The sequence below is a fragment of the Cotesia glomerata genome, linkage group LG5 (genome assembly GCF_020080835.1).
Source record: "Cotesia glomerata isolate CgM1 linkage group LG5, MPM_Cglom_v2.3, whole genome shotgun sequence".
NCBI lineage: Eukaryota > Metazoa > Arthropoda > Insecta > Hymenoptera > Braconidae > Cotesia > Cotesia glomerata.
In genome coordinates, this window is record NC_058162.1 from 12,100,885 (window position 1) to 12,112,536 (window position 11,652).

An 11,652-nucleotide genomic window follows, 5' to 3' on the forward strand; every position below is an offset into this window, starting at 1 on the left:
CACCCATCCATACACGGACGTCCAGAAAAGATTATGTTTAATGTTATTATTTACTATGTTAAATAAAAAAATTGTTATTGAAATAAATTTTATGTGCCTGACAAATTATTTGACTCGATATAAGTGTACTCATATTCATCTGTGTGCGATATAAATAACAAAAAATCAATTTCAGTTTCGAGAAAACTGCTTTTTTTGAACTGTCCAGAGTAGAGCACAACCTCAACGTTTCGCTTATGAGGCGTGCAAAATTAACATTTTAGGGAATCAAAGAAGAATTTTTTTCGTTTTAACAAAAAAATAATTTAATTTATATATTGATTGATATACGTAAGAATGAATTATATCTTTTAATAATTAAAGTATTTGCTGTTAAACGAAGTTAATCGATTCTGTAGGATGACCCTTATCTTGTTTATTATGTACCTTCTTAATTCTACCAGCTCATTTGTATTCTTAATGGTAATTAATTTTTCGTCATCAATCTATCAAATAAAAGAACTACTTAAGAATGAAATTATTAATTTATTGATTATTTATGTATAAACTCAGTTGAACTGTACTTCTGTATAATTACGAATATTTATTTTATTTTTATTTTTTATTTTTTTATTTTAACCCCGCTTTTCAGACTTCTGTCTCGATGGGGGTCCGGCCGAGACCGGAAGGGGACTCCAGGCTGATCGGTACATTAAGTTTGGCAGAATAAGTTTGGCGGTATTACATACTTTTTCAGCCTGGAGAGTAATGCGGCGATGGGCCGACTTTGAGGAAACTGCACGCATTTGCCTGTGCCCCACCGGTAGCACAGGGCTTGGGAAAACCATCGAAAAACCCAAACCTGTACAGGCCGGCGTGAGTTACGAGCACCGATGTTCACTGAAAATTAAATTTCAGCTCACACCGGGATTCGAACCCACGCCTCACCAATCCCAAGCAAGCATGACAAGCGTTATACCGCTTAGCAGTGGGACTGGCATAATTACGAATATGAAATTAAAAATGATTGAGTTCTAAAAAAGTGAAATATTTATTTTTTTTTTCCAGTTGAGTTAGTTAACGTATATAAAATAATTGAGATCATTGATAGTCAAAATACGGTCCTGAAAAAAACTTTACGCATGATTTTTTTTAATTTTCAAAGTAGTTAACATGTTTTTCAATAACCTGAATTAAATTATAAAGTAGCCGATTTTGTATGGATTGCCGTATGAATATTTATCAATTAAAATGCCGTAGTAATACAATTGTCTTTTGTTTGTTTTGCGTGGTTAAGTTAATATCCCTTTATTAGTACTTACATTAATTTGAAAGAGAAGATTTGAAATTTTTTTTTATAATAGAATTTGCAGGTTACTCAAAAATATGTCAAGAGTATGGTTGTGAAAGTTGAAAAAATTTTGAGCACTCTCCGTATCAAAATATCGATTTAAAAATTTGACTACACAATTTTCAGCGTAGATAGGGTAAATGTTACAGTAGTTGACCGGGCACCAATAGTTGACCGCTTTCATAAAAAAGACCAAAAATTAATGACTGTGAACTTAGCCGACAACCGACAATCGAAAATTTTGACAATCGATATTTCAGCGAGGAAATCGATTTTTTTAAATTAAAAAAATAGCAGTTGTTCTTTTTTTTAATACTTAAAAGTGCATTTATTTGTAAATGAAATATGATTTTTTTTTCGCGATGAAATTTTGAAAATAAAACTTTGACGAGTGCTCTAATCAAGACTTTTAGATAAAAAAAAAATCTGAAATTGAGTACTAACCTGTTTTTTTAATAAATTTAGACCTGCATTTAATTATTTTTTTTGAAAAATCACTAGAACGTTGGGCAAGCAATAAAAATTAAAAAAAGAAAAAATTAGGAAAAATAAAAAAATGCAGGCCTTTATTACACCCAAATCTACAACTGCATTTTTTCAGAATTCAATTTTTTTTTATTTCCTACCAAATTATCAATTTTTTTCTAAATAAAAGATTCTTTTTATGGATATATATTTAGTTTACAAGCTTACTTTACTTAAACAATACATAAAATTCACTCAATTTTCGAAAAACTACATCTGCATTTTTATAAATTTAGGTTTTATTCATAAAAATTATATTTTAAGCAAAAAAAACTTTTTTTTTGTCAATTTAATTCAATATTTATCTATATATATATATATATATATATATATATATATATATATATATATATATATATATATATATATATATATATATATATATATATATATATATATTAGGGTGTGCCAAAACGTAACTTCCGTGGAGAACCTTTTAAAATTGGAATTTTGAGTTCCGCTTTTAACAGGGGCTGCGTTTGGGCATTTCCTGAGATATTTTGGTGTGAGACGATGTATTTGATTTTCATAGAATTTTTTAACAGAAGCTTAGTTTGGGCATTTCCGGTGAAAATTCAAAATTTGGCCGGAAGTACTCAATTAAATCTCCTGTTAAAAAATTCTAAAATTCTAAAATATTATAATTATTATTATTAATATATTAATTTAAAACCTACCGATCTTCACATCATTCATTAATTTAACTTATTAAAAATCCTTGGCCAATATGGACTTCAAGCTCAAGACAATCAAGAGAAAAAATTTGGAGTCAAAGTAATGAAAATTTATCAAAGAAAAAAAGTCATAATAAAGAATTACTCAGTGTAGCTTAATAGGTAACTGAATGATAGTTACGGACAGTGTCTCGGATAGCTTAAGGGTAGAGCAGTAACAATCCTATCTCTGTAGATGATATCAATAATCTATCGCAAAAAATTGTGCTTCATAAACTCAAAAACAATAACATTAGTATAAGTGCTCCTGTAAAAAAGTCAACAAACCGGATAGTGAAAAATTCCTCTATGAAGAGGAAAGCAAATCTAGAAGGGGAAACCCCACCTCCAATAGCTAAGAATACATCAAATTCAGTAGACACAGACCCTATAAATTCAATAGACATGGAAACAACAGAATCACCAGAGGACAAAATTACCAAGCAACTAAAAAGCTTGGAGTCCACCATAGTTGAGCAGAACAAAGTTATTGAAAACCTCACAAGGCAGAACAACCAACAACACAAGATGATTACTTCACTACAGGCCCCGATACATACTAGGCCCCGATCTAGCATCTTATCCTGCGAGTGAATCTTATCTTGACATATACTTAGCAGACAATAGCATCAATTTCGTAAATTTGACGAATAATAACCTCATCACCTTACCTTTTGAAAGTGACCATAACGCAATTAAGTTTAATATCACCATCGATTCTCTCGTACATATCGAAACGGAAGAAACGCGACACAGTCTAAATTATGCAAAAACTAATTGGAATCGCTTTCACAGAATACTCAACTCTTACAATACCTCGGAATTACCAACAGACAGAAACCTCTCTAAAGAAGAAATAGACAAAGGACTTATAAACCTAAATACAGCTATCACTAACGCAATTAATAAATCTACTCCAAAAATCATCCCCAAAAACGTGACGGATAGAATCGTAAACGACCATATCAAAAAATTACAAAAACATAAAAACTACATATCTTCACACATACACAGACTGCGTAAACTAGGCATAAAATCAAACAACTCATTAATCATTTCATACAAAAATACATTGAAAGAGCTTAAAGATAAGATAAACGATGAATTCCAGAAAGCGTCTAGCATATATTGGGAAAGAAAAATTAGAAGCATACCACCGAACGACCCAGTTAAATCGCTCCCTCAAATTAACAGATTATTCAGAAAGAAAACCACTTCCTCTATTGACAATTTAAAAGTACCTACAGATAAGATTCACATACTAAACTCAGCGGGCCTAGACATAAACTCTCTTTATAAAGACAGTAACAATAATTGCATCATCACGTCCCCCTGTGACAAACTAAATCTAATCGGTGCTCATTTCGAGGCAACTAATAATCAAAACATTAACATGGGTAAAGATGCTCATATAAGGCTATTGAACAAAAAAATCAATGAACTCAAGACCAAAATAAACCTCGAAGAGAAATCCAACCTTTCCTTACTAAAATTTTCCAAAAATACCCCCTCCACCTATCCCCCAAACGAGCAATTCCCAGATTACTTTACCTCTTTTCCAGAACTCCAAAAGATGTTCAGGAAACTAAATAACAAAAAATCTTCCAGTTTCGACGGAATACCCAACATCATTATAAAAAGCCTCCCCTCTAACATTATATACCTCTACACAATACTATTTAACAATGCACTCAATATCTTGTATTTTCCCTCTCAATGGAAAAGTGCTAAAGTTGTAGCTCTAAAAAAGAAAGACAAAGACAGCTCTAATCCCTCAAGTTATAGACCCATAAGCCTGCTATCTAATATAAGTAAAATTTTCGAGGTGATAATAAACCAGGCAATCCTCAAAATCTGTAAAGCAAATAACATTTTACCTGACCAGCAATTTGGTTTTCGTCACAAACACTCAACACTGCATGCCATTAACAAATTTACATCTGATATCTGTAGAGAACTAAATGCGGAAAATGCGTTGGCGCTTGTTTTATCGACCTAGAAAAAGCTTTCGACACTGTATGGCTCGACGGCCTATTTTTCAAACTTCTTTCTTATCATTTCCCCCATCACCTTATCAAAACGATCTGGAATATGGTTCATGGAAGATCGTTTCGGGTATCAAACGGCTCTGAACTATCATCGCTTTCTTACAATATTTCAAACGGCCTACAACAAGGTACAGTAAATTCACCTCTTTTATTTAACCTCTATACCATTACACTATTATCTCTATACGGACTAAACGTAGACGAAGACAAGAAAGCCATAGCGTTTGCCGACGATCTCCTAGTTTATGTCACCGGCAATAAATCAACAGTTATAAATACCTCACTCCAGATGCTCTTCGAAAATATCAATAGCTACTTCCACACATGGAAACTTAAAATGAACACCTCTAAATGTGAATCAATCCTATTCCGACCGACATTAAAAAACGCACATTGTGATGTCAGAAAAAATTGGAAAAATTTCCAAATTCAAGAAAACAAAAACTCAAACAAACTAGTCCTTTATAAAGACGTAGTAAGATACCTGGGTGTTTACCTAGACAATAAACTAAACTTCTACTCACACATAGACACACAAATTACCAAAGCAAAGAAACAATTTAAAAGCCTGTCTAGATTAGTCTATTCTAAATTTCTGAATAAAAGAATAAAAATTTTGTGTTACCAACTCTTGATTAGACCAATAATCACATATGGTTGTCCTATATCGTTTAACATCCCACCTATTGAAATGGAAAAGCTGAGAAAATTTGAAAGACAATGTCTGAGAGCTTGGCTGAACATGTACAAGACACCTGACTCAAATTACACCAAATACTATAGTAACCTCACACTCTTAAACTTAGCTAAAATAGAGCGTATCAACAACCATATCATACGTCTATGCCGCAATCACTTTGCTAGTGCCTCCTCCTCCACAATAAACAGCTTAATATCTGGTCCATTTTACCCACAACCAGCATATTTTCAAATAGCAATGAAGTCGGGATTCACTCCTCCCGAAATATTCACTTACTTGGACAGTCTGGGCTACATACAAGACTCAAACAGTATACCCCTAATATACCACGTCAAAAGAGGTCCCAACACAAAAGCTATTACTTATGACCCAAAAGCATTATCATTCTTAGACCTGAAATACTGCACCTCAATAACCCTCAAAGATACAACAAATAAACCTCATTCTCGCAAAGAGTATTGGTGGCTCACCTAATCACAAGTTCTTTTTCTTTAATTGTTTTGTTGTTCTCTTTTAATAGCTTCCTCTTTCTTTTTGTCTTCTTGTTCTATTCTATTATTATGTTATATTTTTTAATTTTAATTGTTGTTGATTTAATGTCTCTCATGTACTATTCTAATAACGTAAGCCTTTTTTATGAAAATCAAGTTTCTTTTTTAGGCTAACTAGTATAAATCATGTATTAACACTTTATGTATTTAACACAATAAGAATAAGAAAAACTATATTATTTACTTCACTGTGTACAGCCCCTGAGGCTTATCAGGTATGAAGAAATATCATTTATTATGTTATCCTCTATATCATTTATTATGTTATCCTCTATAAGAGCCCGTATGGGCCAGGTAGACAATTTATTTTAAGTAACAGGTCTTACGTTTATACCTGTATATTATGTTTATATCTATGTATCAATGATTTAAATAAATAAACGCTTGAATAATAAAGGGTAGAGCAGTTGGCGCGACACCAAAAGATCCAGGTTCGATTCCTGGTCTGAGCATTTTCCGAATTATTTTTTCGGTTACCGAAAAAAGTGTCACTGAGTAAATAAATCTTTCTTTGAATTTTAATTGTTAAATTTCACCTGAATTTTCTCTGATGGTATGAGACCTCATACCGATAAAATTATTATGGTGAAGAAGTAATAATAAAAATTTAGTATTTTAATTTTTTCTTTTTTTAATTTTTATTGCTTGCCCAACGTTCTAGTGATTTTTCAAAAAAAATAATTAAATGCAGGTCTAAATTTATTAAAAAAACAGGTTAGTACTCAATTTCAGATTTTTTTTATGTAAAAGTCTTGATTAGAGCACTCGTCAAAGTTTTATTTTCAAAATTTCATCGCGAAAAAAAAATCATATTTCATTTACAAATAAAAGCACTTTTAAGTATTCAGAAAAAGAACTGCTATTTTTTTAATTTAAAAAAAATCGATTTCCTCGCTGAAATATCGATTGTCAAAATTTTCGATTGTCGGTTGTCGGCTAAGTTCACAGTCATCAAAAATTGTTATTAACTGCATTTTTTATGACCCTGGAATTTATTTTTAACTATTGTTGAACTTATAATCATTACAATGAATAGGTTTTCCAAATATTATTTAATTTTTAGAACATCGAAAATAAATCATGAAAATTTTTCACCGCATGATCTGACTAAAATCGGTCAATTACTATAGTAGAGTATTCGAGAGGTGACTACATGTTTTAGTTAACAAAAAAGTTTCCATTAGGTTAATCTTGTCAAATTAAATTCTGAAGTAGTCTTTAATAGTTTCTTAACAAATCTTTTAATAAGATTTAACAAAAATAATCAAATAGATACCAATTCAACCACCGGTCAGACACTGGCACAATAAAACACCGTTATGTATAACATCAATAAATGACTTCGGTCATCTATTGGAACCTGCTACTTTTCAAAATACCAGTCGTTGACCGCATGCACAGTTGTAAGTTTCTAACCTATATAAATAGGTTTACGTGATAATTTAATGTTTACATGAATGTTGTTATTTGAAATAATTTATAATTATTAAATTATTAGTAATAAAGAAGTATTTATGCTTAGTGTTTAATGTGTATCAAATAAGATTACTGTTCAGTCAAGTTTAAATTTGTACACTGATAGAAGGATTTATTAGCTATTAATAATTTAATTTATTTAGGAGAAAAGAGTAGATTGATTAATAGTTAATAAGTATTTATTTATATTTATTAACAGTAAATAAATATTATTTTGAGTGAATTTGTTTCGCTTGCAATGTCATATGATATGAAAATTGCTTATAAACAAAAATCATCTTTATAAATTATTTACATTAATTATATTATTATAATCACGTTTACTGTAACATACAGTCGTCGTCATTGATTTGTAACAGTTGGCAATGATTCGAGTAGAATAAAAAATTCTCAATTTGGACATCTCTCACTTAAAATTTCAATTAATAATATGTTCAGAAAATAAAAAAAATATACGAAACTATGAAGAAAATTCACATAAAATAAATAATTGTAACCTCAGACAAACATAATTATAGAAATTTATCCAAACAAAAATTACTATACATAAACATAATTAAAGATGAAAAATTCTTACTTGGTAAATCACCAGAGAAATAATTTGAATATTAAAAACTATACAAATAAAATATTTCAAATAAATTTGATGTTTCAATTAAAAGAAAATAAATAAAATATTAGTCTCCTTATGATTACAGTCTTAAAAATAAACAATATCAAATAACTATAGCTCAATATAAAGACATTTACTAAATTATTAGATCATATTATCATAAAAAATTAAAATTGAAAAGGCCGAAAATTATAAAATTGTCCATTGAAACAATTTAAATTAAAAAAAAATGGAATTATAAAAAGAAGATACAAAGGAAATTAAAAAATAATGACAAACCTAAATTCAGACAATTTGATTAAAAGACATCAAGTTTATTTGACATATACACAAATCAACAACTCTGAATATAGAAAAGCTTTACAAATGAACATCTCTAATTATTTTCGGCACCATCCCCCTCAAAAATCTACCTAAAAATTAAAAAATCGTACATTACCTATGATGAATAAAAATTAATTTTTTAGCAGAGTTCTCTGAAGAAGATGTCTTGGTGCAGAGTTTATAACCCTTGAACAATTGTTTTTATCTGATCCCCACATTTATATAAAAACGATTTTTTTTTATTAATCACTTTGACTACATTTTGAATTATCCAATAGTATATTACACCCCTAGGGAAGTAAAATAAGAAATGTCTCAGATCACTGGTAATTGTTGGCCGAGGCGAAGCCGAGGTCAACAAACATGTGATCTGAGGCTTTCTTATTTACTTCCCGAGAAGTGTATACTATTTTTTTCCCCGACGAAGGCGGAAAGCGGCAACTTTGTTTCGCGCAGCGAGGTTAAAGTTGACGCCTTACGCCCGGAGAAGCTAAAAAAATTTATTCCTACTTTTTAGTTTGGTTTTATATTAAAGCGTGTTTCTCTAAACTATTACTTATTTTTTAATTTAGAAAATATTGTATTTTTTTTTTGTTTTCTTCAATGAGAGATGTCCAAATTGAGAGATTTCCGAATTTTCTTGTCCATAATTAGAGATGCTCATTTGTAAAGCTTTTCTATATTCAGAGTTGTTCATTTGTGTATATGTCAAATAACCTTGATGTCTTTTAATCAAATTGTCTGAATTTAGGTTTGTCATTATTTTTTAATTTTCTTTGTATCTTCTTTTTATAATTCCATTTTTTTTTTTAATTTAAATTGTTTCAATGGACTATTTTATAATTTTAGGCCTTTTGAATTTTAATTTTTTATGATAATATGATCTAATAATTTAGTAAATGTCTTTATATTGAGCTATAGTTATTTGATATTGTTTATTTTTAGGCTGTTGCTGGCCGTCCGATAATTCGGACGATTAATTTTTTTTTATTCGTCCGATATTCGGACGATTAATTTTTTTTTATTCGTCCGATATTCGGACGATTAATTTATTTTTATTCGTCCGATATTCGGACGATTAATTTATTTTTATTCGTCCGATATGTTAAGACTTATTATGTTGAAGATTTTCATTGAGTACCAACATTCCCAAAATTATATAATATTGCAAATAGCCCCAAATTATAAGTGTATTTATATAGGTGCGATATAGAGGTAAATACAAATATTGAAAAGGAAGTGTAGCTAAATATATGAGTTATACTTTTTAAAAAAATAGAGAGGTAATTCAAGAAATGATAAAATATACAACATACACGAAGAGGTTATGTTTATGTTTTGTCTACATTCCATATAGAAAATAAGCTAGTTATAAAAATATTTAATTCATTTTCAATAATTAATTGATATACTTGATTGACATTTTAAAAGGACCTATAGAGGTAAGTGGAGAATAAATACAACTACTCAACCAAATATTTAATATTTTAATTGTAATTAATGGTAATAGTTATAACAATGAAATAAGTATTGAAAGTTATGGTGTTTCTTTTAATGAATTATAAAAGTATTTATTTTAAAAGAAAAGTTAGTGCTTATAATGGATTTTTTACACCAAATAAATTTTTTTTTATGAAAATTTGATAAGTTGTAAATGATTACATTATGTTATATTTAATTAATGTTTGTATTAATAATCAATTATCTGTAAGTAAGATTTTATATTATTTTATGAATTCGCAGGTAAGGGTACTCATACAATGTGAGGCATGTGATGTGAGGTGTGCTTTGGTCTCGAAATATTGGAATGAAGATTTTAAATACTAACATGCATATTTAATCCAATATCAATTATATTACCATAAATCTTATATAATTAAAAAATAGAAAAATATGTGATGATTTGAAGCCAACTAATACATTAATATAGGAAAATTCCACAAAGAATAATGAGGTTTGTTGGAAGTCTTCAAATTAGAAAAGAAAATTAAAAATTAATGATTTTAATTTCAGAATGAATTTAGGATCTACTTTTCAACTACATCTGAACCATGTGTAATATGAGTGTAATGGTAATGTCAAAATGTAATCATACTATTTATCTTAGAGCCACAAAAAAAATTGGAAAATTTTTTATTGAATTCAATTTAACAGTTAATATTTATAAGATGAAATAGTGGATTTTAATTTAATAAAAGTATAATAGTTTTCTTTTGTCAGGTGAGTAATTGATGCCTACAAGTTTTAGAAACATGTACAAACATTAGTATATATCGTTCAGAAAATGAAAATTTTTCAGTGTAAAGTTCTATTTTAAATTACTTCTAGTCAATATACAATGACGATTTGAAACAATTTTATTATACTAAATAAAATTATTATAATAGTTTGAAGTTTTAGTAAATAAAACAATTCTATTTAATTAAATCGTAAATTATTGGCTATCATTGTTAAGTAAAAATAAAATAAGACAATGGAATTAAGTAAGATTAAATAATATTAAAATTAGCGCACAGGTAATAATTATTTTTTATTTTTTATAACAACTAAATAATAATGAGAATATCAATACAAATTAAAAAATTTCTCACATGTTCAAATTTGTAGAATATTTTTTTTACAACTTGTTTAAAAAAAATATCAAAAAATTATTACATGTGGTCTAACTTCAGACATTAACATGAACTATTTTTACAATTATCGCACATCCACAATTTTTTTCTTGGTTTTTTTAACTGTCCTGTACATTTCAAGTGGTACCATTCCAAACAATAATCGCATCCGATACTAATCTTCATTTTTTTATCTTTATTAAGTTCATTCTCGTCGATGGTTTTTTCTAAATCTAAATTGCAATACTTGCATTCCCATGAATCTAATTTTTTTTGCTCAAGCATTTTTTTCAATTTTTTTCCATCCGTTTTTAGTAAAATATCGGTTGATTAGTGATAAATCGACATTATCTTCGTCAATGATAGAAAAAGGCAGATCTTTATAATTTTTCGTTAAATCATTTTCACATATTTTTTTATTTATTATTAAATATTTCTGTGATAACCTCTTCTTTTACTAACCATTGCAATATAATTTTGCGCTTATCTTCAGTTGATTTATTGATAAATGGCGTTTTGAGTGATTTTTTATCTTTTATAATTTTTTTAAGTCCGATCACTGTTTGATCTGTACCTCGGGGTCGTCCTCTTCTTTTCAGAGCCGGTTGCACAATAACATTAGACAATATACTTAATTTTTTCGTTGGCTCTATGGGTGTTGATACATTCGGCATGTATTTTTCATTTTCTTTTAATCCAGTGCTTTGACTTAATATGGCTCTATCATTGTTGTCATCAGAGCTGTCCGACAGCGCATTTC

General features: G+C 28.9%; 1 long non-coding RNA gene across 1 annotated transcript; it reads left to right on the plus strand.

Moving 5' to 3' along the window:
• The first annotated feature begins 9,501 nt into the window (after window positions 1-9,501).
• On the plus strand, window positions 9,502-10,562 carry LOC123264706. The gene is made up of 3 exons (XR_006509403.1): window positions 9,502-9,722; window positions 10,024-10,234; window positions 10,294-10,562. It is a non-coding gene; the product is annotated as an uncharacterized LOC123264706 (long non-coding RNA).
• The last annotated feature ends 1,090 nt before the right edge of the window (window positions 10,563-11,652 follow it).